General features: G+C 41.1%; 1 protein-coding gene and 1 pseudogene across 1 annotated transcript in view; one reads left to right on the top strand and one right to left on the bottom strand.

The window, feature by feature from the left end:
• LOC149469440 (uncharacterized) overlaps window positions 1-22296 on the bottom strand; it is a 91355-nt gene extending 69059 nt beyond the window's left edge. The window contains exon 1 of the mRNA XM_089669182.1: window positions 22163-22296. The gene's annotated coding sequence lies outside the window, so the exon portion shown is untranslated. The remainder of the gene's footprint in view (window positions 1-22162) is intronic.
• LOC149469441 (U2 spliceosomal RNA) lies at window positions 21517-21633 on the top strand (annotated as a pseudogene).
• Window positions 22297-26363: the final 4067 nt, after the last annotated feature.

A 26363-nucleotide genomic window follows, 5' to 3' on the forward strand; every position in this document is an offset into this window, starting at 1 on the left:
AATGGGAAAAGGAGCTTGGAACAGAATTGAATGCACAGCAATGGAATAAAATTTTCAAATTAACACATGAGATGACAAATATGAACACAGTGGAGATAAATATAAATGTTTAACTAGATGGTATATTACACCAAACGTAGCTTGCAGACAACAAGTAGATACTTCACCTCTGTGCTGGAGAGGATGTGGAGAAGTGGAGAAAGGGGTACAATGGCACATATATAGTGGGGTTGTCCAAAAATACAGGATTACTGGAGAAAAATAATCCAATATATTCAAGAACTATGTGGAATAACTAATAACTGTACAGAGAGATTCGTGGAGGTGTTTATTTTATAACTTCAGTGAAACTAGATAAAAATAGGGTACTTTATCACTTAATTAGTGTGGCTAAGTGTTTGATTTCCAAGTTCTGGCAGGTTCCTGAAGCACCAAGAATTGACGAATGGATAAATAGAGTTGAAAATATTTATAGGATAGAGGAGATATGTCGCATGGAGGAGGATAAAATAGAAAAATTCAGGAAAACATGGTGTAGTTTAAAACCTCTGAAAGATATATGGAACTGGTCGGAATTGAGGGGGAAGTTTAGAAGTCAGGAGAGAGCCTTAATTGAGAATCTGAGAGAGAGAAGTATCAGAGATAGATAGATAATATGAGAGAAGATATAGTTCAAGAAAGAGGATGTGGATGGGGAAAATGGATTGGGGGGGGGGATATTGGGGTAAATTGAATATGTATGCGTGAAATATTTTTTCGAATGTGTCGTTCTTTTTGTACTGGAAAATCAAAAAAATCAAACGTAACCTGTGGTGCAGCACTAGGTCTCAGAAAGATTTCAACCAATATAGATCTGCCCTTCAAAAATACTGCTCCTGCCTCCACACTGCCAAGGAGACCTATTTTATCACTCTCATTAACATCTTCTCATTCAGTCCCCGTCAACTCTTCTCTACCTTCAACTCTCTACTTTGTCCTCCACTGCCTCCACCCACTACCTCAATCACTGCCCAGGAGATCACCAATTACTTTAAAAATAAGATTGACACAATTTGTGATGACATGCTCTATAGATATCTCCCCCTTATCACTCCATGTCTACAGGTACACTCAATACTTCCCTCATTCAACCCCGCTACTATAGATGAGATTGCTAAACTTTTTTTCTAATGCCCATTTAACCACTTGTCCCCTGGATCCTGTTCCATCGCAAATGCTACGATCACCCTCTCGCTCTATCCTACAATCTTTAACTCACATCTTCAACCTCTCCCTCTCTTCTGGCATCTTCCTCAACTCTCTAAAACATGCACTAGTCACCCCCATACCTAAAAAGCCCTCACTGGACCCCACCAACCTTAGCAACCTATGCCCCATCTCCTTGCTGCCCTTTTCCTCCAAACTCCTGACCACATGACCATCTTACTGAAAATAACCTTCTTGATCCTTTTCAGTCTGCATTTCTCTCCTAAAACTCCACAGAATCTGTTATCCTAAAACTCACAAATGACCTACTAACAGCTAAAACCATTGGACACTATTCTGTACTCCTACTCCTGGATCTCTCTGCTGCCTATGACACAGTGGACCTGCCCTTCCTCCTTTAAAAACCTCCACTCCATTGGTCTCCGTGACTGTACTCTTCACTTGTTCTCTTCATACCTATCTCACCCCACCTTCAGCGTCAATTACAATCTCACTTCCTACTCTCTTCTTACTCTCTCTGTCAGGCTCCTCCAAGGTTCTGTTCTTGGACCTCTCCTATTCTTGATCTACTCCTCCTCCCTAGGTCAGTTGATAGCCCCCCAATACCATTTTTACACTGACGACACCCAAATCTATCTCTCTACCCCACAGCTCATTCCATCAGTCTCCACACGCATCACTTATTGACTAACGGACATATCAGCCTGGATGTCACACCACTTTCTCAAATTCAATCAATCCAAAACCGACCTTATAATATTTCCTCCCCCACGTGTCCCTTCCCCTGACTTCTCTGTCAAGATTGAAGACCAACAACTATCAATGCGTCCTGCATGCCAAGATGCTAGGTGTTATCCTGGACTCTGAACTATCCTTTCAGCCCCATATACAATCACTGTCCAAAGCTTGCCGCCTTAACCTATGTGACATCTCCAAAATACGACCCTTTCTAACCAATGACACAGCAAAGCTTCTAATTCACTCCCTGGTCATCTCTCACCTTGACTGAAGCAACTCCCTCCTCATTATATTACCTTTACATTGGCTATCACTTTTTCAGTCCATCGTGAATGCTGCTGCCAGACTCATCCACCTTATCAACTGTTGACCATCTGCTACTTCTCTCTGCCAAACCTTCCACTGGCTTCCGCTCTCCCAACGAATGCAATTCAAAATACTAACAACCTACAAAGCCATCCACAACTCGGCCATGAGCTACATCATAATAATAATAAACTTTATTTTATATAGCGCCTTTAATGGTAGCTTCTCAAAGCGCTTTACAAAGTAAAGAAACAAGAAATATACAGGATAAAACAAAGGGGAAAAAAAGGATCATTAAGTGAAAGCTTGTCTAAAGAAAAAATTATTTAGATTTTATTTGAATGAGTTTAGAGAAGATGACTCTCTGATATTTCTTGGAAGAGAACTCCAGAATAGCAGGAGAAGGCTTTGTCTCCAATTGAGTGTAGGTGAGTAGGGGGGGGACATACAGAAGACCAGAATTAGAAGAGCGGAGGTTACGTGGGGGGGAGTAATTGATAAAAGTTCAGGCAGATAAAGGGGTGCCAAGCCGTGAAAAGCCTTATCAGCCAGCAAAAGGATCTAAAAGTCCATGCGAAACCTGATGGATAGCCAGTGCAAGAACCCCAGGATAGGGGTAATATGGTAATTTGTATCAGAACTAGTGAGGATTCTGACTGCAAAATTTTGTACATATTGTAGTTGATTATTAGTGGATTTAGGTACACCAGCGAGTAGAGCACTGAAATAGTCAAATCGGGGGAACACAAATGTATGGATCAGCTTTTCAGCTACAGTGTATAGCATAAAACACAGCCGAGCTATGTTTCTCAAGTGGAAAAAAGCTGTTCTGACAACATTTTGTACATGTGGATCAAAGGTTAAGTTAGCATCAAATATCACCCCTAGATTTTTCAATTTAGGCCGAAGCTGAAGTACAGTGCAGTCTTGTCACAGTTTAATTGAACAAAATTGGAGGCCAAACAGGAATTAAATCAGAAAAACAGCTAGATAGGAAAGAAGCAGCCAAAGTAGAATCTGGTTTAGTGTGGATGTATATATGAGTGTTGTCAGCATAAAAATGATCATTGAGCCCATGTGATGTAACCAGTTGGCCAAGTGGAAACATGTAAATGCTAAAAAAAGTAAGGGACTCGAGATTGAGCCCTGAGGAACATCATACTTGACTGGACCGACTTCAGACTGAAATCCGCCAAGAGAAACAAAGTGACAGCAATCAGTAAGATATGACTTAATCCACTTCAGAGCCAATTCTGAGACACCAAATATGGTTTCAAGGTGAGTAAAATATTGTGGTCTACAGTATCAAAGGCAGAACTAAGATCCAGTAGAATAAGAATATTTAGTGAGCCAGAATCAGAAGGTAACAAAGTAGTTAGTGACTTTGACCAAGGCGTTTTCTGTGCTGTGCCATTGATGAAAAACAGACCGGAGGGGTTCAAATAGGCTATTTAAAGCCAGATGGTTATGTAACTGAGATATCACAACTCGCTCGAGGATCTTGGCAAGGAAGGGTAAGTTAGATAAGGGGCGAAAGTTGTTTAAATTGTTCAGAGCCATGTTGGGTTTTTTGGTACCTGGGTGATAGCGGTAGTTTTAAGGATTGTTAGTACAGAACCGGTTCTAAGGGAGTCATTTATGATATTGAGAATAATGGACATAGAGAACTAAAACAGGATTTAAATGAATGGGTGGGAATAGGATCAAGTATGCAGGTGGAAGATTTCATATTAGTGACCAATTTAATCAGAGATGCAGAGTCAAGTACAGAGAAGTGGGAGAGAGAAGAACCAGTAAAACTGGGTGGGTCAGGAAGTGATATGGAAGAAACTTGTGGTGAAGTAAAAATTTGATGTGTTACAGAGCTGTGTTGAGGATGGTAATGTGGAGGGACTGCGAGGTTTTAATAATCTATCAATGGTGTTGTCTAGGGTTGCTAAGATTTTTTTCTATAGCATGGGAGAAATTGTTTGATCTAGCCATCTCAATTTGACCCTTATAGATGCACAAATGATCTTTCCAAACCTGATAGTGAACAGTCAGGCAAGAACAGCACCACCTACGCTCAAGTTTCCGAAGACTAATTTCATTGAACGTAAGTGAGAATTATACCATGGAGCCCGGCAGGATAATAATAAGGTTCGAGTTTTTAATGGGGCAAAGGTGTCAAGGAAAGAAGAAAGTGCCTGGTTAAGGGCTTCTATTTTGTCAACAGGGGTATCAGAGGAGGATATGCCAGCTAGAGAGGAAGTAACATAATTCACAAATTTGGACAGGTCAATATTAGCCCAGTTGTGATAATGAACAGATAGAGACTAGGAGGTGTTAGAAACTGCTAATTCCTAATTGAAAAGATATCTAGGTGGTCAGACAGTCCTAAGTCAAGGGAAGAGTTTTCAGAGAGAAAAGAGCCATTAGCAATGATAAGGTCCAGGGCGTGTTCTTGGATATGCGTGGGGGTGCAAACAAATTGGGTTAGGTCATAACATTAAAGAAAAGCCAAAAAGTCTTCTATTCTAGTCTCAAAATACCAACCAAATCATTCTCTTCATTCCTCCCAAGACCTCCAGCTCTCTAGCACCTTTGTCTCTTCCTCCCTTGCTTGCCTCCAAGACTTCTCCTGAATCTCTCCCATCCTATGGAATTCCCTACCCCAATTTGTCCAACTGTCTCCTACTCTACATTTAGACGATCCCTGAAAACCAGTCACTTCAGACAAGCTTTGCCTGCCCCCACCTAATATCTGTACTTTATTTTCTCCATTAGCTCATCCCCTACAATTATGACCGTTTGTACCAGTTGACCCTCCCTTTTAGATTGTAGGCTCTAACAAGCAGGGCCCTCTGTTTCATAGTGTATTAAATTGTATTGTAATTGTACTGTCTGCCCTCACATTGTAAAGTCCCATTCGACAGAAGTTGATATACAGATTAACTTCTGTCTAACAGGAAGGGTCACACACAGATCAAAACTCATGTGATCCCTGATGAACTGGCTGAATTTTGATCTGTGTGTGCCCAGCTTAACTCTTCCTGCTTCATAATGGTCTTTTAAAGAATGGCTTCATTGGCCCAAAAGGTGGAAGAAATCAAATTAGCTGAAGGAAAAGTCAAGATTTGCACTTAAATTCCAGCTGTCATTTATTCTGGTTCTACTTATTTTGGCTTGTATTTTTTTTTTTTAGCGAAGGTAACCTCTACTGATGTATTATTTTAACATTTGATCATTTGAATTTCCCATGTTTGTGACCTTAATGACATGATGATGGCATGGAGAGGCTTTCTATGATCTTCATTTCCAGAGATTTCAGCTTGGAACCTGCTGCATAAAAAACTCTAAACGTGACTGATAAATCTTTTTTTTTTCTTGCTGTTCAAAGTTTTTCTATACATTCTTGGTTATTCTCATATAAAACTGTTGGATTAAAGTGATTGTAAACCTCAGTCATGAAATCTGAACAAAACACATCACTCTCCAAAGCTTCTTTCCTCTGTTATCAGCATATGTCACTTTTGACAAGTTGTCCAAACACCAGAGATAAAATCATGATGAGGAGGAGAGTTCAGGGTGTGTCCCTTTCACCCAATCAGCTCTAACTGCAGCTCCCTACCCCCTCTTCTGTGCTACTGACAGATGCAAAAGGATTGTTTCTACAGTAAATTCAGCACTTTTGATGGGATGTGGAAAAGAGAAGACTACAGGTAGACAAGTAAAATATTTATAGGAGGATTTGTTTCATCTCTGTGTATCATCTGAGGCTATTCACTTTGCTGGGTATATGAGGGGGATTACAACCACTTTAAAGTGCAGGCTAACATTAGACCAAAATAAAAATATCCACAGCCCACCTCCCTAGACCCCTTCATGGATTGTAAGTTAACACCCCCCCCCCCCCCCCCATACACACATACACCTATTTACCTCTTCCTGATGGAGGTGGCCTCTCATTGTGTTTACAGCCTAGATGTAGAAACCTTGTCAGCCACTGTCTAACACTCACAGTAACTTCCCATTCTCTTGAATTGGCTGTAGCCTTACCAATGAAGGCCAATAGAAGGAGCTAGATACTCCGAGCGAGTAGCCTGACTGTCCCACGTCTGTGCTCTTATTCCCCACTGACCCTCCGCCTTTTCCTGTGATGTCACATCCTACCGGTGTGTTACTGGTTCCTAGGCTCCTTCCTGCACAAACGCCATTAGATCGGCTCTACAACACTACCACTCTGCAGGACTGGCCACCACAGCAGGGGCGGACTGACCACTTGGAAACTCAGGCAATGCATGAGAGCATAAGGCATTCCGATTTTAACTAACCATTCTTAAGTCTTCTTAAGTATTATTGCCTGTGAGCTAAAAATTTAAAAAATGGTAATAAATAAATAAAACTGAGCAAAAATAATAAATCCGACATCATAAATGGAGATTTTTGCATTTCCAAGATACTCATCAAAAATCAACAACCTGTTGATTTGCATAAGCTGCTGAGATGCACTCTGCTTATTAAAAATAATGTAATTTGCTTTTTTGCTGAACTGAGATACTGGCCTTTGCATATTGCTTGAACAAGAAAATACTTGTAGAAATAATAGGGTAAACTTATCAGTCTGAATACACATACTGATTTCTAGGACATCATTTGCCGATATGAAATACTGCATAAAAATATTTAATATATGCCACTTGCTTTCAGCAGGTGGAGCCAGAGGTGTAACTAGAACCTTCAGGGCCCTGGTGCAAGAAACCATGAAGGGCCCCCCTGACCCCCCCACCCTTACATCATGGTCCACAGCATTCCCCTTTATATCATGGTCCACAGTGTTCCCCTTTATATCACAGTCTGCAGCATTCCCCTTTACATCAGAGTTCTCCCTTTCACCATGGTCTGTAGAATTCCCAATTACATCAGAGTTCCCTTTTACATCAGGGTCTGCAGAGTTCCCCTTTTCATCAGAGTTCTCCTTTACATCATAGTCTAGAAAGTTTTCCTTTACATCAGCGTCCACAGAGTTCCCCTTTACATTAGACTCTGCATACCCTGATGTAAAGGGGAACTCTGGTGTAAAGAGGAATGTTGTGGACCCTGATGTAATGTGGAATGTTGTGGACCATGATGTATAGGGGAACACTGATTCTGATGCAAGGGGGAAGGGGGGGTTCTAGTGATCAGAGTCCACCTCACATCAAAGTTCCCCTTTACACCAGAATCTGCAGCATTTTCCCTTACAGAATAGAGTTCCCATTTAAATCAGAGTCTGCGGGGTTCCCTTTACAGTGTAAGGGAGAACTCTGCAGACCCTGATATAAAAGGGGACTGTGATGTAAAGATGAATGTTGTGGACCATGATGTGTGGGGGAGCACTGTAGATTCTGATGTAAAAGGGGGGGGGGCTCTAGTGACCAGAATCACCCTTACATCAGAGTTCCCCTTTACAGAGTCTGCCACATTCCCTCTTACATCAGCATCCACAGAGTTCCCCTTTAAATCAGAGTCTACTGGGTTCCCCCTTACAGTTTAAGGGAGAACTCTGTGGACCCTGATGTAAAGGGGAACTCTGATGTAAATGGGAACTCTGATGTAAAGGGGAATGTTGTGGACCATGATGTAAGGGGGAACTCTGATAGAAGCTGGACTGTGGTCACCAGAGCCTCCCCCCATATCAGAGTCTACAACATTCCCCCTTACATTAGAGTTCCCCTTTGCATCAGGGTTCAGAGAGTTCCTCCTTACACTGTAAGAGGGAATGCTGCAGACTTTGATGTAAAGGGGATGTTGTGGAGGGGGGACTCTGGTGACCACAGTGGCCCGCCTTAGACTCCGTTGGCCTGGCTGAAGCTATCACACTGACCTGACCTCCTCCATTGCTCGGGTGCAGGGAAGGCTCAGTCACCATCCTCTTCTCTTTTACTCCCGGCACTCCCTCTGCCGCTCTTTATATCACCCGCCCATTCAGTGTAATTTGTCATCTTTAGCACAAGTGGGTTTGGGTGCCATATTGTTGAAGACCATATCCGGCTCCTCAGATATGAGAGAAGTGCAACTGTGTGCTGACTTACCCTCCTCCTCTGTACAGATGTCACTGCTCCCGAGCCTCCCAGGACCCGAGCACCATTTGGCCATCTTGAGGCCCCCCACAGTGGCAGAACACCAGGGCCCAGTTGTAGTTGTGACCTTTGCGACCCTAGTAGTTCCTCCACTGGGTGGAGCTCTTAGCATGTGAACATAGCAGTTAAAAATAAGTCTTAGATAGCAGTTGAAGTCTCAGGTAGCAGTTGTTGTGTTGAACAGAGACCTCGATGACCCCAAAACACACCTTTCTCACTAGCATTATATTTGCTAAAGCACTAAGTGTCATATACAATTGGTTGGGTGGGCGGGTTTCCTGTTGGTGACAACAGTGGTCCATGTCTACATAATGTGTTTTAACCATTTGCCGCCCGCCCAATGGCCGTTTGGCGGCTGCAAAAATGCACTAGATTTCCGGGGTGGACGCCATTTGGCGTCCTCCCGCATATGCACAGTTTTCACGCTTGCAGAGCCGCGCAGTGGCGCGATCTGTCACCGGCCGTGTACCTCGGACACGGCCGATGACAGATCTGAGTACCGGCCCCCATTGCCGGTACCATGTGACCTGCTGTGACCAATCACAGCAGGTCACATGACAGTGACAGCTTCATTCATTATTAGCTGTGGCCATATCACAGCTAAGCACAAAAAAAAAAAAAAACCCTGAATGAATCGGTGTCATTCAGGTAAATGCTTGCTTATAGCAAAGTAATTCTTTGCTACAGGCAAATTGTGTAAAAAAAAAAAAAATACTGATCACTTCCCCAAAGTAGTACAATGTAACATTGTACTACTTTGGTCATAGTGAAATATGAAAAAAAAATCTTAAAAAAAAATAAAAACAAATATAATAAAAAAATTAAAAATAATAATTAAAAAAAAAAATATATATATATATTTTTTTTTCATACTGTCACCCGTCAGTGTCCCTGATCACCGCCATGCCAGTTATATGTTGATGCTGTACTGCACTGGTGACAGTATGTAAAAAAAAAATAGTGAAAATATTTTTTTTATATTTTTTCATTTTCTGAAAAATTATGACAAAAAAAAATACAACTTCAAAAAACTTGCCATTCCTCTTATGAAGTACGTCGGACTGTCTACTTTACAAAAAGGGGTCATTTGGGGGATATCTGTACTGTTCTGACATTCTTGGACCTCAAGAAATTAGATTGGCTGTCAGTACTTCAGGATTGATCAATATTCAGATCTATAACATAGTTTGTGGGGAGCTTTCCTACAAACTAAAAAATACATCCTAATTTGGGTTATCTTCACCAAAGACATGTAGCAGAATACATCTTGGCCTAAATTTATGAAGAACAATTATTTATTTGTAAACTTTTATAACAGAAACAAAGAAAAACGTGTTTTTTCTTCCAAATTTTTGGTCTTTTTTTGTTAATTTAGCAAAAAATAAAAACCCCTGGCGATGATTAAATACCACCAAAAGAAAGCTTTAGTTGTGTGAAGAAAATGATAAAATTTTAGTTTGGGTACAATGTTGTATGACCGCGCAATTGTCATTCAAAATGTGAGAGCGCTGAAACCTGAAAAATGGCCTGGGCAGGAAGGTGTAAAATTGCACGGTATTGAAATGGTTATTTGGCCATCTTTAGACTCCATCAGTAGCCCATATAAAAGAGTTACAACAGAGAAGCTTAACTGAGAGACAGGGACAGAACTTTATCATTATATAACTGGAAATGCCTTAACCAAGACCTTCCTAGATATAATTTAAATGAAAGCTACACATTTAGTGCCCGGTCATACTGATGCAACTTGCCATGTGATTTGATAGTTTCAAATCGCATGACAAATCGCACTGTATTGTCAGCAATTGAAGCAGTCGTATTGGTGCAATTCCGACTTGGTCAGAGTTGCACCAATTTTGAAAGTAGAGCATGCACTACTTTATGCAAGTTCAGGTGCGACTTGCATAGATATCTTTGCACAGATGTCTTGCAAATCGCACCTGAAGTTGCACTGACATTCTACTTTGAAATTGTGCAACTTCAGGTGAAGTGGCGCAATTTCAAAGTCGGATTGGTGTGACCAAGGTCTTAAAAAAATAAATTACTTTTGAAATTACATTTTCATGCTAAAGTATATGTGAGGCTTTAATAATTGGGTTCACATAGACTTTAATTATTTGTTAGAAAAACAGAAAGACGCTGCTGGAATCTCTTTTTAAAAAGTCACAATGAGATCGATACTGGAGGAAACTTTGCACTACCCTGCACTCCAAGACCATATACAGTATTTCCTCATTATCATGGATAGAGTTCTTGTATAGCACTTTTTTCTTTGTATTGAACTTTTAGGCCTCTGATGTACTTGTTCCTTTTATAAAAGTTTTTGTTGCATTTTTCTACAAGTCGGTGATAAATGTCCATGTTCCACTTAAGGAAATAACAATTAGAAAATGAGGCAAAAAATAGCCTATACCATTAAAGCTAAGAGGGATCATGCTGTGCTTTGCTTTGGTGTAGTCACAAAAGAAATTATGTGAATGGCCCCTTCCTTAATAAGCCCTTTTCACTTTCACTGTGCTTAGCAACGTTAGGCAATAAACATTCCACACAACTCATGGACTGACACAATAGCTTGTAAAAATACTACAAATAGAAGTACATGTACAGAAAAAAAAAGTATTTGAAAAAAAATTAATAAACAAACTCTGTACTCTATTTCATTTAAGTAAAAAAAAACAATTTTTTTAATCAATCTCTAGCATAGTAACCTGCAATTTCTTTACTACACTGGTATTTCCCAAAGTAGGATTATAAGCAATAAAAATGCATATCTCTGCTGTATACAAGGAAACAACAATGGAAAAATATTCCCTACCTAAAAAAGCCTTGACTACAGGAAATCTGGAACCTATAAAATATATGCATTAAAAGGCAATTACAGGTGAGTCAGAGGAGTTGCTACCTGGCAGTGCAGAGAATGCGAGGAGTACAGTGCAGAAAAATTGCGTGTTCTCAGTTGGAACACTCAATGCTATGTTTTGAGGAAGAAGAACTTGACTTGTCTTCACAGAGCTATGACCTCAACACAACTGAACACCTTCAGGATGATTTAGAATGACCTGACATGATTGCCAAGCATTAGTACCCAATTTAATCCTCTTATGGTTAAATGGAGGCAAGCTTCAACAACATATAGGGAAAAGACGAGTAGAGGCTGTTATAGAAGCAGAGAGAAAACCACCTTTATTGTACTAGCCTTGCTTTCAGACTGAAAAAAAAGGTCACATCTAGAAACTCTATAGTTTCCATGAAATAGCTAAACTCCTTCAAAATAAAGTCTGCAAATGTTAGCCTAAGGCTGGCCATAAACTGTTCGAATCGTGGCCGGTTTAGTAGGAACTGGCTGAGATTCGAACCATGTATTAGCAGGCTGAATGTACCCAAGTTGATCGGTTATGATTACATACAATAATTGCTGTCTTCTCCCCGCGGGGAGGACTTCTACTGCACCCCCAACGGGAGAATACAGTACGTGGTTGTAGGAAAGAAATTTGCTCCGTGTATGGCCTGCCTAAATCTGTGGCTAAAGATTAATGGATAAGATCATACAATCCCTATGATAGAAAGACATACACAGAACTGGATTTCTGGATTGCCAACATAGATTGTGATCTGTAGACTAACATGTGCAGCACACGGTCACCTTCACATCATGTTGCTTACTGGTAATAACACATTCCCATGTACCTGTATAATGTAAGGTTGCAGAGTGCTGCTGGCAGGGCCTTGGTTTTTGGTTTTCCTGAACAGTTTGTGCTTTTTGATGGGGGAAAAGTCTACATTTTTGTATCTGCACCTCTGGGATTGAACTTCTAGAAGAGTGAAGTATAGGCTTGTTTGTAGTAACATGCAGTAAAATGCACGTTACTACATTTTGGTGCCATTCATTTTAAATGGCACCCTAACACACCTCTGCTCTGCAGTGCAGCACAACCTATGATGTGCAGCAGAAGACAGCATGACCCAAATTTTCAATTTAACAGTGCATTATAATCCATTTATTTATTGGGCTAACACAGCAACTTTACTTTTACATTACTTTTTACAACCAGTGTGCTTTATGCTTCTCTGAGGTCTGGTCTTAATAGTTTGAGCCTGTCAATTGTATTATGATAAGGTGGGTGGTACAAGACATTTGGCCTTGGGGGGCCTAAGTATGAACCTGGCTTTGGAAGCATTGGGTTAATTCAGCCATCACGCTTTTTAAAATATATATATACGTCAAGGGGTTGTCCTAGGAAGTTTACCAAAGTTTGGAACATTTCGCTTAGCTCAGCCTCCACCAATTCCTCACTAAATCTAAGCTAGACCCATGTTATTGAAAGTGCCTTGAAGGACTAAGTAGGGAGGCAATCAGGTGCTTCAGTGTGATCACCCCCATAAACCCCAAAAGATGCAACTAGATGATTTCCTACCTGACTTTGCACCTGTATACTTTCTGGTCTTGAACCTGGATGTTTAAGTTCCAGGGTTTTTTTTATTGTTGTGTTTAATAAACTATGTAAGCTTGCTGTGTTTAGCAAGCCATGATATGCCCAGTTGGCTCTGTTTTGTACACTTTTGATAGACAAAATCAATAAAAGAGGATTTAGAAAAAAAAAGTATGAAAATGGCTGTGGGCATATAGGAGAGTAGATTTTTACAGTCTTTCTAGGTTTTGGATGAGAAAAGATGAGGTAGGGACCTAAACTTTTAACATTATCTTGTCATTATAACAAAGCAAATGCAGACAATTTAAAATGTGCCAGTAGTTCAGATAGGTAGCTCAGATAATTACCACTCATTTTACTTGCATATGCCACTGATGTACTTGGATCAGGACTGAAAATACTAAGACTTGCCTCTTTTTGCAATTGTATAAATAGTGTCTATTAGGCTCTTTCTAAATTAATGTTTTTCTCAGTTATCTAATGTTTTATTGCAATTTGCAGAACAGCAGTCACAATTACACTGCATGATTAATTATTTCTGTGGATATTGTAGTCATGGAATCCAAATACATTTCTGCAGAGTTCTCTACTGGAATCTCTGCATCAACCCTTCTTTAAGCACAGACTAACCAGAGCCACGGGTGCTATTTCTGAGACTCTGATAAGGGAAAAAAATGGGGTAAACTGTTCCATGTATGAAGGGCTGAAGCTAATGCTAAGTGAACTAGGCAGCTGCCTAGGGCGCACTGCCACCGAGGGTGCAGCCATGGCCGCTGGTTTCCTTAGGGCCGGGACAAGGGGGAGGTATAAACAGGGACAGACTGAGCCAGGTGGGAAAGTGGCAATTGCCCCCTGGGCTGCTCTGATGCCCCCCAAAAAAGGCCGCCACAGCGCCTCTTCACTCACAGTATTAGTGTACTATTCCACTTGTTCCATGCTGGCTGCTACTGCCCACTGCCTTAATGCTAGAACCACCTGGTGTCTAGCAACCAGTAACGTCACATAATGCAGGCCCCAGCATTCAAAGCGGAGGCCAGAGGAGGCTGTAACTGCTGAGAGGGAAGGGAACAGCATATGAGAGTCTCAGTTTACTCAGACTGAGGTGAGGCCGGTGCTGGGGATAGAACCATATGTCATGAGGGAGCTGGGCAGAGACCCATTCAGAAAGGATAGCAGCTGACCTTTTTTAATATGATACTGTTTTTAAAAATGTTGAAGTTTTTTTTTTTTTAAATGTGAAGTTTTATTTTTTTTTTGAGGGGGGAGGTGCAAGTAGCTGGTCTTGCCTAGGGTGAAACATAGTTTAGCACTGGCCCTGCATGTATGTAGTGAGGGCTTCTATAGAAGCCAACATATACCTACATCAGCCTCCTAAACCTCCCTATCAGGGCCAAATGGCGGACTGTTCTGACATGCATAGTTCCAAGTGTTGGAGCTGGTCACTAAGTCCAACCCCCCACATTACTATTGAAGGTTTAGGAGGCTACTGTAGGTATGTACAGGCAACTCTAGGTGTTTGTACTTAATACTTGCAGCAGTTTGCCCCCCCCCCATCCCCATGCCAGAGTCTCTTTAGGGAGCTAAAAGACATCAAAGAACATTCTCTAGGTTTGTCAATTTATGGCTGGATTGGGAAAGCTCATATGTAAACCCTACCCAACCATAGCAGACATTCCCTGCCTGAGCATTCTTGGAAGGAGATTCTGTTGGTTGTAGTAGTCTTCCAGATCAATTACTATATTTTCACCTGTGAAAATCTGCAAAGTACTCTCCCTAACCTGTCCTTAAGTAGAATAGTTCACTTGAAGGATCACTCAGTAATCTAACTATGGATGAAATGGCTACCTGATCATGAATGTCTATAAGTAGGGTATGAACTCAGAATATGCATACCATGTATTAAGTAAGATACTCTCACACATTTCAATACATAACCTTTGTAGTTTAGTTACATATACTGAACACCTGTGAATATAGTTTGGTGCACAGTTTGCAGTAATTTTTTCAACAATACATTTGTCAAAAGCATCAGGGCACAGTCACATGGGTTTGCAATGCGTTTCCTTGACTTTCCAATAGGTGGGATCATATGGCCATGAAAACAGCCAGATTAAGTGCATTTTTGTAAATATTTTTTGAAGCGAAGCATTGCAAAGCCATCAGAGATCAGGTACATAGCATTTCACAGTAATCTCAACAGTATGCATGATGCCAAATGACTTCATACAAAGTATTGTACAGAAGATTTTTGCCTCCTTCAATGATGTCACCAACTACGTTCTCTTTTATACTCCTTTTGTGAGGAATGTTAGATTTTTTTTTCTGTTGGGTGGGAACAATATTATCATAACAGAACAAGTAATTAGCTTTTAAAAGAGAGGGAGGGAATGTAAACCAAAATCTCCTTCTGTAGCCTTTGTACATCTCAGAGATCTGTAGAGTACGGAGGGAGATCTTTTTGCCACCCTCTACAACTGCAATTACAACTTTACACTAAAAAAGTGAGGCAACATGTATCACATTCAAAACACCAAGACAGATGTGAATTGCAATCAGTGACTGGGCACATTTCTATTTTCATAACCAAACTTTCCATATGGCTACTATGGAAAACTGAAATAACCTAAACAATAAGACTGATACAATAACACACGTTTCTCTACATCCAACATCTGGAACCATTTTCATTTAACCTGTGTTTTTCTTAGTTATCAGAGTGGGAGAAGGCAGACAGAAATGGTGTAACAAGCTCAATTCAAGCATTGTTTTGGCCACAGAGACACAGTCAGCCCAAGGCTATCATTTCATGATTGTGGCTAAGTATTTATTACCTATAAATTCATAGATCAAAATTCTGATGGATTAGGACAGTGTTGGGATATTATTATAGCATGCCGAAGCCAATCAGACCTATGTACGAGCCAGCAGACAGACTTTTTACACAGACGTGGAACATATGCTTTCATTAATAGCTCTAGAAAAGATGTCAGCTGAAGGGAACTACTGGTCATCATATCAGGGAAATATGTAGTTCAAAAGTTTAGGAATCTCCTGAATGCTCATTTGCAGATCTGTTTGATCCACAAAGAACAACATCAAATTCAGAAATGCATGGAACTGTGATTTACAAGTCATAAGATTCTTCTGAGACTGGATAAACCTGCAATATTGTCTTTAATCAACAGACTGGTGCTAGTAGCTATGAGTTTAGAACAGGGGTGCTCAACCATTTGAAGAACGAAGGCCGCTTAAGTGATTTGATAATCAGTCACAATGAAATGAAATGGTTCTGAATGTTACATTTTTATTTTGAATAGCATAAAAACATTTTCCACCTGCAGCTGCTGAATGCCAGCAGGAGGTAGAGGAGGAGAAGCTGGCTTTCGGTGGTTGCAGGTGGAAAATGGAGAGTTTTGGTTCCTGTATATGCTGTCCCCCACCACCCCTCTTTTCCAAGTGTAAAACAAAATGTGACAAGGAGGCTGCATAGGCCCTCTGGAGCATGGGGCAGAGTCGTCATTGCGACCCAACGCTACACCAGTGGTTAGGGAGGTAAATGAGCTTTTACTTTCCTGAGCCCCCTCATAGGACTGCCTTCACATGGATGCACTGCAGTTTACCCACACTGTGAGTGCAGTGCAGTGCACCTGAGGTTTTCCGTCAAGGTAGCTGCACTTTGCCATTGACTTTTATTATATCCTGTGGGTGTGCTGCACTTTCTGTGCACCAAATTTCCTGCATTCAACCCACAGGATAAATTAAAATGTTATGGCTCAGTGCAGCTAACCTGAAGGAAAGCTACAGGTGCACTGCGCTGTACCCATGGATTAGTGTGAAAGCAGCCTAATAGTTGTTAACTCTTTTATAGGTGCTAATATGCCCACTGCAATAGTGCAGTATATGTGTTGTTTAATACACTTTTCCTCTTCGAGCTTCTGCTGGCATCGCTCTCCAAGCTGCTAGAAAGGTGAAATGCACATGGTATCTTGGGATAGAAGCCAGGGCTACAGAGGAAAAATCCGCTTATGCGGCTCCTGCTAACCCCATGGCTGCCTGCTTCCTCTGCAGCTGGTGCCAGCTTGATGCATTCTGATGCTCTGGGATGGGGGGTCTGCAAGCCCAGATCAAAATCAACGGGTTGCCAACTCCTGAGCATGCACTTCCCTGGTTTGAAGTTGAGGGCAACATAAGAGGGCTCTGTGGGCCATGAATTGAGCACCCTTGGTTTAGAATATCTGGTGTTGAGAGTGATGCCTTGTTAGACTGATACTAACCATCCCTGAAACTCTCTCACTAATCCTTCCAAAAACCCTCTTAAAGACACTTTTTTTAACCTTCTCACTAAGCCTCCCTGTAACCCTCACACTAGCTCTTCTGTAACCCTAACACTAACCCTCCCTTTAATCCTCATGATAGCTCTCCCTATAACCCTCACACTAACCCTCTTTTACCTTCCCTGCAACCCTCATGCTAGCTCTTCCTGAAACCCTTACACCAACCAGAAACAAAAAGCAGCGCTTCGACCTCCTTAATTAAACATCCACGGCTGAATAGCTGGTGCTCAGGCACAGACTGTGGTCTACTATAGAACTGAAGAAAGGAAGATCAAGTAAGATCTACTAGTAGTAGTCACTGCTCAGGACTACTACTAGTCATGAGTAAGGCCGTTATGGCAGAAACACGTTGACTATTTGTGCTGTATACACTGATGTCTTTGCATCAGTGCTGTATACACTGATGTGACCTTCCTTCCTAACACCAACCCTCCCTAGAAGTCTCTCAGTGACCTGCCATAGAACTCTCATACAAACCTTCCATGTAACCCAAACAGGAATCCTCCCTGTAACTCTCCCAGAACATTCCTTAATTTAAACATAATCCCTTGTTTGCATACTCATTACTTTGGAGCCAAGATACGACCACTGGAATCTACTGTTCCAAAAGAATAAATCTGCATGCCTATATTTAGTCAAATAAAGAACAGCCAAATATCCAAATCAGCAGCTTAAAATGAGCCTGTAGATGGGGTTACAAAATACCAATAGGGTAGCGGATTGTAGTAATAGCACTGTAAATGTGAATATTACCAGTCATGTGCAACAATGTAGTATGCACATGTTGATGCTTTGTGGTTCCATTAAAATTGAATGGCATCCCAACACACCACCAGAATGGAAACCCATTCCAATGCACAATAGCACATGCTGTGCATTGTGGTTGGGATGTGTCACACCCTAAAACTTTTTGTTTTGAGATGCATTATGGCCTGCTCAGTTTGAATGGACTAATTAACATAGAGCAATAGAAAGCCTCATTGTTCAAAATCAGTTGCACTGCAGTTCACTGTGATCAGGTGTGAATGGCTTCTAACTGTAGTTAGAAGGCAAGTAATGTAGGCTGGCTGTTTTTAATGGATTGCTAAGCATTAAGCCGGTCATAAATGGTTCAGCAGGGATCAGCTGAGATTCAAACTATGTATGAGCAGACTGATTGTACCCAAATCAATCCATCCATCAAGTCAATGCATCCCGTGTTTGCAGGAAATAAAATTGTACCATCTATGATCTGCCATACTCTGCAGCCCATCTATTAGTTTATTGGTTAATTTTTAAATTAATACATGTACAACATAGTAGACTATATATAGCATTTTAGAAACACTCGGTTATCTTTCTTTTGCTTTAGGAAGAGTGTAATTGATTAAATTACAATTTCACACAAAAATTACACTTTTATTTTGGTTAGATGCTTTTGGATAATAGTCACATTTTCCAAAAACAGAGCATTAGGCCTCTTGCACATTGTTGCCTAAAAACTTAGGGGTTGATTTACTAAAGGCAAATAGACTGTGCACTTTGCAAAGTGCAGTTGTGCCAGAGCTTAGTAAATGGGGTAAAGCTTCCCTTTGCCAAGAATACCCAATCACATGCAAGGAAAATTAAAAAAAAAAAACAGCATTTTTGCTTGCACATGATTGGATGGTGGAAGTCAGAAGAGCTTCTGCTCATTTACTAAGCTCTGGAGCAACTGACCTTGCAGAATGCAATTGCACTTTGCAAAGTGCACAGTCTAATTGCCTTTAGTAAATCAATTATTTAATGTTTGGAGGCATACAGGCTTTGTAAAAAAAAAAGATCTTTATGCAGACGATTGTTTCCAATGTGCCAATACACACAACTGCGTTCTAAGATTTTAGTTTAAAGAGGTTAAAATTCCATTTGGAGAGCTAGATTTTATTTTACTTATGTACGTGTGCACCCACAAATGCACATACATATATGGTAAAATACGCACAAAAATAATGCAAGAAATTTTGTCTAGGAATACTGATGTTCAAACATCAATACCATGTACAAGTACCCGTACCCTAAGAATTAGCTTGTTTTAGCTAATATATCATCCTAAGAGCAATAATAGCTTAAATCAATTACTCTGGGTCACTTATCACAAGTGCTGAATTCCAGAAGTGACCGAGATAAATGGCCTTGTTTGCCCAAATCCAAAGAGACTAACAATGCACCGGATCTACTTCGATGAAGAGTCAAAGGATGTATAGCTGTGCGGCATTCTTTCAATGGTATTTACATAGGGAAGGTTTTAAACAGTGTATGAAACAGGGAGAAATGTTAATGCATCTCTGTTAGTGTGATTGAGCTATTCGTACAGAATATACAATTTTTCTTATTAATGTATACAAAAATGATGACAATAAAAAGTCCGGATTATTTAAACTAAGGGAATGAAAAGTGTATTTGTTGTGCATTGCAACCAACCCAATTCTGTAATATTTTAAGTAGGGAACAAAAATTAATTAGGCTACATAAAGTCAGCCATACATAGAAGGAAATTCAACCAGTTCAGCAGGGACCAGACAAATTTTGATCCATGTATGGGCAGTGTGGTTGTACAGAAGTCGATTTACTGATCAACTTCCATACAACCGCCATGTCTGATTTTTGTCGCTCAATCCGTGCAGCCAGCTGTAGCTGGCAGTGCTGATCAGTGTACTGTATACTGATGACAGTGAAGTCTCTCTGCTGTCAGAATACAATAGGTCAGTGAGGAAGATTCCCCAATCGACATCAAATGTGTAGATGGGGGAACTGAGTAATTAGTTTTTTTTTAAACCCGCAATAAATGAGTTCCTTAAAATTGAGCTCTGGGAGAAGCAAATGATGTCTAAATACAAGAGGCATGTACTATATATTCCTACTTGGACCTTGATGTGTTTTGTGTATTTCTTCTAGATCTGTGCAGTAATCCAGTGTGAAATGTTGTCCTTGTTTAGCAGCTTCTTGTAATAAAGACCAGTCAGTGCTGCCCTTTCCCCTTGTGCAGCGTGACTGGTCTTTTCTCCTCCCCCTCCTCTAGTACTCTGCAAGCAGTCAGTAGTGGATGTGATTACTTGGTCCCTCCCATAGCACTGCTGTCTGCACAGAATATGTACAACATAGTGATGATGTCACTGCTGCTTTTACAAGGTATTATCTGGGTTTGTAAAGACATTTGATGTACACAAAGTGAATTTATAACCTTTGTGACTATCAAGGAATATATTTAAATGAAAGTTTTTGTGCCCAGAGTTCAGCTTTAACCACTTTCTGTCCGGCCCGTGTATATAAACGGCCAGACGGGAGCAGTGCAGGGGTGGGTGGCTGTTTATAAATGTCCTCCCCGCTCCCTGCTTGTGCGCGCTCCCTGGGAGCGTGCAGCACCGTAATCCGATGCACCGATTGTTGTACCTCTGTGTGAGGTCCCGATCATGTGATCACTAATTGGCCAATCAGTGATCACATGAAGAGTAGTAATCAAGATGTCACTTCTGACATCATTGCCTACTACATGTGAAATCTGTGAATGATCATAGAGGTCACATGGTACAAGGCTATTCACAACAGCCTTGTACCATGCGACAAGTTGTGACCAATCACAGCTCTCACAGCATTTCTCAATGGCTGCAAGAATGCAGCCAGAGAGAAGGAGAAATTATTGCTTTTACAGCCTTTATGGGTGTAAAAGCAATCAATGTAAAAAAAAAAAAAATCTTCATCACTCCCCACAAGTAGTATTGTGTCACTATGGTGACACTGTACTGCTAGGGTGACAATATGTTAAAAAAAAACATAATATAAAAAAATAAAAATGTAAAAAAAAAAAGATTTTTAAATTATAATTTTTGGTTATAAACTAATTTGGGTTATTTTTTTTACTAAAAAGATAACTGAATACATTTTGGCCAAGATTTATGAAGAAAGATTATTTATTTGCAAAATTCTATAAGAAAAACACTTTTTTCAAAAATTTTGTACATTTAATTTATATAGCAAAAAAAAAATAAAAATCCCAGTGGTGAATAAATACCACCAAAATAAAGTTTTATCTGTCTCAAAAAAATGCTAAAAAATTCATATGGTTACAGTATTGCATGACCGCACAATGGTCATTCAAAGTGTGATAGCACTGAAAGCTGAAAATGGGTCTGGACAGGAAGGGGGTAAAAGTGTCCAGACTAGAAGTGGTTAACAACTCCCAAATAGGACAAAGGTGCTGTAAATTTTGCCTGCTGAGTCTCCCCTTGGAAACAATGGCTAAATGGCTGGCAGTGGAAGGCAGACTTTACCAAATTATCTGTATTTTACAGATACAGACTGGCACTTTATGCAGGCCAGGTAGTGCACTGCTCCAGACTGGATAAGGTACCCATTTACTGTTTGAACAGTAGCCCCCATCTCCAAAAAGCTAAGTGCATTTTTAAATGGATTTTTAGAACAAGGAGATGGAAGAAGAGCTGGCTCTGTCCACTCCATGCATCGACTAGGTATTGCAGTATCTCCAGGACTGTTGCACCCTTCTCTTTTGTGGTTTAGCAAAAGCAGAAAAGAAAAACAAGGAAAAGTAGAAGAGATGACCACCGCTACAGTGTCAAACTCTTTTCCCTCCCGGCTCTGATGCACCTGCGTTGTGCTAAATAAAAAAAAAAAAAAGGACATTTCTAACTTTTTAAACTAGATGTGTTTTAACACCACCCAAAAGAATACTTGCGCCAAACACTGTACATCATCTTTTTTGAAATGAACGACAACTATGTCCCCTAAAATGTGAGTAACGATATAGAAAATAATGTGCTGCTGTTTGCATGCACTTTCTTATGCAGCAGAATACTGCAAACAACACAAATACTTTTTTTCACAAATTTTAATAATCATTCTCATAGTTTATACGAAGATCCTATTGCTAATTACTGATATGGTACCCTTATAAAGCACTTTAGCCAATTTATGGAGTTTTTTTTTTGTGACTGTCACTCTGAATATATTATGTCCCAGTGCATTATAGCCTTACAATTTTAAACATAAATTTTAGTACATGACCTCAACTTACCTGGTGGAAGAAATGTGTCTGGTCACATAACCTGATAGCAGAATGGCATCCATTTTGTCATGCCACAAGGCTCAGCACCTGGGGAAAAACTGGAAGGGTGACAGGATCAGCTCAATGTGCATGCCTCTACTGGCTCCTAGTCACTTCTCTTTGCTTGGGATTTCTGTTCATGTTAATGAGAGGTGGTTTGGGGGAAAGACAGGGGAGGAAGGCGTCAGGGGGTGGGCTGGGGAAGGAGGAGGGTGAAGGATTTTTTTTTTTTATTTGGCAGTTTCATCTTCCAGCAACATTGCACTATTACCACAAGCCTCCCCTCTCCTAGCCTCTCTCCCACTCACAGGTTTATGGAACTGCCAAACCTGAGAGCTTAGCGGACTGTATTACATGGAGTTAACCAGTTCAGGGATAGCTCTGTATATAGTATCATTTTTAACTAAAACAGTTCTGCTATTTAAATGTGGATATATTATTTTTGTTAGCGCTTATTATAGATATAAACAAAATATTTTAGTAAGGAGAAATCGCAGAGCAGCAGAATATGGTATAATCATTAGTAAAATACTATAAACTTATACATGGAATGTTCAGAGAGTGCAACATTAAAATTGTTAGAAACTAAAATTAGATGCCATTATAGCTGGCCATATACAATTCAACTTTCAGCTGAATCTAACCGAATTGGCCAAAATTAGAGCCATAAATAGCTCTGTTGGCACCCCCTGGCTAGACAAACTTCAATTAAAAAAATCGAAGGAGCCAGGTGAAAAACTGGCCGAAATTCTAGCTATGGGTAGCCCTATCTGCACCCCCTGGCAAGACAAACTTCAATTAAAAACTCAAAGGTGCCGGGTGAAAAACTGGCCAAAATTCAAGCCATGGGTAGCCCTATCTGCACCCCCTGGCTGGAAAAATGCCAATTAAAAAGTTGAAGGAGCCGAGGGGAAAACTGGCCGAAATTCAAGCCATAGGTAGCCCTATCTGTACCCCCTGGCTAGACACACTTCAATTAAAAAATTGAAGGAGGTGAAAAACTGGCTGAAATTCAAGCCATGGGTAGCCCTATCTGCACCCCCTGGCTAGACAAATGCCAATTAAAAAATTGAAGGAGCCGAGGGGAAAACTGGACGAAATTCAAGCCATGGGTAGTCCTAGCTGCACCCCCTGGCTAGACAAATGTCAATTAAAAAAATTCAAACAAGGCACAGTGCCTACATTGAATTAAATTAAGTCACTGGTTATTCAGATATCCACAGATGCTGCGAATGTCTGAATACAACAGCCGGCAGGGTAGATTCCCCCATCCACAAACGAAACAAAGGAACTCTTGATGGATAGCCTTAGATCAAAGGTCTTCAAGAGCAAGGGTCACTTAAGTGATTTGGTAACTGGTTGCAGGCCACAATGAAATGAAAGGGGTCAGAATTTAAAATTTTGTATATTGAATAGCATAATGAACATTTTCCACCTGCAGCCACTGAATACAACCCTCCTGGCATGAGGAGAGGAGCTCAGGAGGAGAAGCCAGCTTTTAGCAGTTGCAGGAGGAAAATAGAGAGAATCAGTTCCTGTATATGACCCCAACCATCCTGACCAAGTGTAAAACAGAATGTGAAAAGGAGGCTGAACAGGCCCCCTGGAGCATGGGGTGGGGTCACCAATTCAACCCCTGACCCTAGGGGAAAAACATGCCATTTTACTGCCTCCCCAAACACAAATGTAATTGAGCTCTTATGCAAGCCATAGACGGGTCATTTATCGGCCGAATTTTCGTCTGCATGAAAAATCGGCCGATAAATCACACCATAAGTGGGGCCAGCCCGTCGGCCGTTTTTTGCGGATCTCCTCATTTATTTTTATGCTGGAAAATCCGCAAAAAACGGACGTTTTTTTGTGGACATGGGTGGCAGCATCAGCAACGGTGCCGACTGATTTTTCGTTTACCAGCCGATAAACGGCCCGTCTATGGCCTGCCTTACTGTTCTGAGCCCCCTATAAGGCTGCTTTCACACTTATGCACTGAGTTTCCTGTATGATAGCTGCACTATGCAGCCCTCGCCACCCCTCCTGTCCAAGTTTAAAACAATAAGAAGGCCGCACAGGCCCCATGGAGCAAGGGGCAGGGTTGCCATTGTGACCCCTGATGCTACACCAGTGGTTGAGTGGGGTTTTACCGCCTCCCAAACCGGAAATGTATATGAGCCCTTACTATCCTAAGGCTGCATTCACACTGATGTGGTGCGCTTTTTGAAAGTGCACCAAAATGCTTACATTCAGGAGATTTGGTGCGCTTTCTGAAAGTGCACCAAACCCACAGGATATAATAGAAGTCTATGGTTCAGTGCAGATATCCCGCTGGAAAGCACTGCACTGCACATCAGTGTGAAAGCAGCCTAATAGTTGTTAACCTTTTTATAGGTGCTAATATGCCTATTGCAAAAGCACAGTGTATATGACTTTTAATACACCAACCTTTTTCTCTTCCAGCTTCTGTTGGCATTGCTCTCCAGACTGCTACAAAGGTCCCAGACGAAGTGTACTTGGTATACTGGGACAGGAGGTGGCGCTACAGAGAAAGCATCGGCTTATGCAGCTCCTGCTCTATCCTCAGCCACCTCCTTCTACGCCAGCGAATCATCTCCACATTCCTTCATGGAGCCCCCCCTCCACAGTATGTTATGCATTTTTAAAAACAATTTCAAGTCTTTAGGCTAGCCATGGATATTTTCTGTTCTTCAATCTTCTCCTGAAAATAGGCAGGCCCCAAGATGCAGAAATCAACACTGACATCATTACATCAGAGCTGCTTTATTTATTTATTTATGGTACTTATATAGTGCTGTCAATTTATACAGTGCTTTACATATATATATTGTACATTCACATCAGTCCCTAACCCTCAAGGGGTGTACAATCTAAGGTCCCTAACTCACATTCATACATACACATATTAGGGTCAATTTAGTCAGGATCCAATTAACCTACCAGCATGTCTTTGGAGTGTGGGAGGAAACCCAGAGCACCCAGTACAGAGTGAGCAAACTCACGCAGGCACAGGGAGAACATGCCAACTCCAGGCAGGTGATGCCGTGGTTGGCATTTGAACCAATGACCCTAGTACAGTTCCACCTGCCAGGTGGAAGTGCTAACCGTTTAGCCACTGTGCTGCCCCTGCTTTCTACATGAATATACTTTAGCCACTTGCCAGCCGCACTATAGCCAAATGACAGCTACAGCACGGTTGCCCAGTTCTGGAAGGGTGTCATATGACATCCTCCCAGAACGCACCCTCCCGCATGCCCCCAGCGACGCACACCTCCTACGGACACAGCTGATCATGTGATGAGGTAAAAGGCCAATCACAGTGGCCTTTTAGCACGTGATCAGCTGTGGTCAATGACACAGCAGATCACCGAGTAAATACAGTTGCCGGTTATCGACTGCACTTTCCTCATGCTGTCACAGCATGAAGAAAGTACTTCCGCTAATCGGCAATTGTCACAAAGCAGATTAGCCCTGATGATCAGTGCCCTGCAGTGCTGCCCAGCAGTGCCACTCATCAATGCTGCCCATCAGTGCTGTCAGTCAGTAACGCAAGTCAGCGCTGCCCATCAGTGCTGCCTATCAGTGCCCATCATTGCTGCATATCAGTGCAGCAACATCAGTGCCTCCTCATCAATGCCCACCAATGCTGCCTCATCAGTGCTGCCTCATCAGTGCAGCCTATCCGTGCCACCTCATCAGTGCTGCCTATCAGTGCCCATCACTGCTGCATATCAGTGCAGCCTCATCAACACACACCAGTGAAGGAGAAAAATTACCTGTTTGCAAAATTGTACTATATAAACAGGCAAAAACTTTTTTTTTCAACATTTTTGCTGTTTTTTGTTTACAGTACAAAAAATAAAACATCCAGTGGCAATTAAATACCACCGAAAGAAAGCTCTATTTGTGTGAAAAAAATGATAAAAATTTCATATGGGTACAATGTTGCATGACTGTGCAATTGTCATTCAAAGTGTGAGAGTGCTGAAAGCTGAAAAATCGGCCTGGGCAGGGTAAAAGTGCCCAATAGGCAAGTGGTTAAATAAAGGGCACGGTCCTGTAAGGACACTTTTCAGTGCACCTGCATATACTGTATACCAACATGCCAAAAAACTTCAAAGACATGTTGTTCACATAGGAAAAAATCACACCTATTGTG

This window comes from Staurois parvus, unplaced genomic scaffold (genome assembly GCF_062004578.1).
Source record: "Staurois parvus isolate SC_StPar_1 unplaced genomic scaffold, SC_StPar_1.0 ptg000070l, whole genome shotgun sequence".
Classification (NCBI taxonomy): Eukaryota; Metazoa; Chordata; class Amphibia; order Anura; family Ranidae; genus Staurois; species Staurois parvus.